This window comes from Elephantulus edwardii, unplaced genomic scaffold (genome assembly GCF_000299155.1).
Source record: "Elephantulus edwardii isolate Elephantulus edwardi_28Jun2011 unplaced genomic scaffold, EleEdw1.0 scaffold00099, whole genome shotgun sequence".
NCBI lineage: Eukaryota > Metazoa > Chordata > Mammalia > Macroscelidea > Macroscelididae > Elephantulus > Elephantulus edwardii.
Genome location: NW_006399849.1, coordinates 11,371,065 through 11,373,673, shown reverse-complemented (window position 1 = coordinate 11,373,673; position 2,609 = coordinate 11,371,065).

The following is a 2,609-nucleotide window of genomic DNA, read 5'->3' as shown; positions in this document are numbered from 1 at the left end:
TAAACCAATATGACCCTTGCCCTAAAAAAGCACACAATTTAGAAGTAGATCAACAGGGTATGAACTAGAGGAGTAGAAACAGACACATAAATTTTTAAAGCCTTCTGAAATTTAGTAATGTGTCATAGATGGTCATAAAAATTACACTACTTAATATACTAGCACATTCTTGTAAATATTGAACTCCTAGTGAGATGTTTATTTTCTGCCCTCTTTTTCCTCTCTATCCTGTCATCTACTACCTACCAAGACACAATTCTTTACAAATTATTACCTATGACTGTATTCTAAAATGTCAGAAATACCAACCACAAACCTGAAGATTCATTCTTTGTAAGTTAGACAGCTTTGCCTCAGACCAGGTCTTTGCCCAACAATGTTTTCTAGGTCTCTTTTGCCTCATTTGTAGAAGGAGGAAATGTGATTATATAATTTGTAGAATTGCTTCTAGCTTTGAATTCAGTGACATTATACAAAGCTGATAATTTTCAATATACGTTTTTTATCGCCATTGAGTAGGAACTGATTCATAGCTGACCTTCTATAGGATTTTCAAAGGCCATAAATCTCCCAGAAGTAGATTGACTTTCTTTCTCACTCAAAGCCACTGAGACTTAAGTTGAGGCACACTATTGGGTTAGAGCAACTCTGTGGACTATGTCACCATGGAGCTCCTTTCAAAACGGAGAGTGGAAAATCACCGCAAAAAAATTCCATAAACTGCAAATTTAAATAAGTAAAAAGAGAAGCTCAGGGTTTTCACCTAGTTCTACTTCTTCAATTTTCATATGGGAAAATGAAGGTCCAGGGAGAATGGACGACTTTCTAGGAGTCACTCAACTATTTTTAGAGAAGTCAGACCTAAAACTAGGGTTTTAAGTGCAGAGTCTAGTGCACAGATTAAGAGTTTATGTATATTATAAATTAAACTGTGCTACTCGACAACACAACAACAACAACAACTTCTAAAGTATATGTTGAAATCCTGATAATATACTTTTTGCAATTTTATCATGTGATGAAATTGGTTGGTTTTAGACTTGGTAGACTGCCTTTTATAACGAAATTTAATGTTGTTGTTGTTGTGTTGCATTCCATTGAGTCAGAACACGGACCCAAAGCTGACCCTACGGTGGGTTTTCAGAGGCAGTTAATTGTGTGGGAAGTTTGTTTATCTTTCTCCCACCAAGCAGCTGGCAGATTCAAAGCTCATGTCTTCGGAATTACAATGCAGCTTCTTACCACTAGACCACCAGAGCTCCCTAAATGTAATGTGTTGCTGTTGTTATTGTTGTTGTGGATTGCCTTTGAGTCAAGCATGACTCATAGCGATCCTATGAACCAAAAAGGTCTGAAGACCCTCTACAACTATCAACATTTATCAAAGTTCTTAAGAGTTTCTGGAGGCATGTTATTTAGGAATTGGATGCCATAATCTATTAAAATCATACTGGTGTAAGATGAAGGAGTTTTGGTGGCCTAGTCTCTTCAGAGTTGAGCTGCTAGACCAAAGGTGGAATGGAAAGTCTTCGGTGGATTGACTTCAACAACTGCATCAAGAAAGAAAGATGAGCAATCTTCTCCTGTGTGATTTATACCCTCAGATGTCAAATACAGTGTCAGCTCTGAGTTGGTTCCAACATCATGGCAGAGACATTAGAATAGAATGGATTCTAAATCTGATCACTCTGAGTTACATGAGTCTTCCTAACAGAATGGGTTTCACATTCACAATTGCCTCATGGTTTCAAGATTACTGTCCTACCAGTAGCATCATATGTCTGTGACAGGCACAGAGTAGAGCAGGTGCCTCTAATAGGAAAACTATCCACATTCATCTCACTAACCAGTACCATGTTATTATATATAGTCTTAATTGATGAGATCACATACAGGGAGAAAAGTGTTGGTTTTTTTTTAAGTTGGGCACATTGCTACTCTGAAAAAAGGGAAGACTATCTAAAAAAATGGAGAAAAGAGACTTTAGATAAGTGTATTATTAACCTTTTCCTGTGTAACCACCCTCAAAGCTCCACAGCTTAAAGTAATAAGCATACATCATCTGACATAATTTTTTACAGCGAAGAATTCAGAAGTGGTTTATCTGGAGATTCTGACTCAGGCTGTCTTCTAAGATACAGCTAAGCTTTGGGCTGTTGTGACCTGAAGAACTCAATTAGGGCTAAAAGATCCATTTCCAGGCATGCTCATGTGATTGCCAAGAGGCCCTGTATCCTAGCTGACTATTGTCTAGAGACTTCATCTCCCTTGAGTAGAAAATTTTGATAGTCCAAGGCATGCCATTTCTTTTTCTGAATTTTATTAGTCATACAGATCAGCCTGGTGTACCGCAGAGATTACATTAGAGTGTGAACATCAGGATGAAGGGATCCTTGGTGATCAACTGGCTATTACAGCTGGTTACTGCAGAAAACAGCTAGTAATACCTACCTTACATTTTCCCCTGTTTATCTTCCCTATGCCATGTTAAAAGGCGCATTGCCATGGGAAAGTCTGCTGTTAGGGACCTCTCCAAAGTACTGAAGAGCAATGGTGTCTCTCTAGAGACTAAGGTGCATCTGATACAGGGCATGGTCTTCGCAATCATT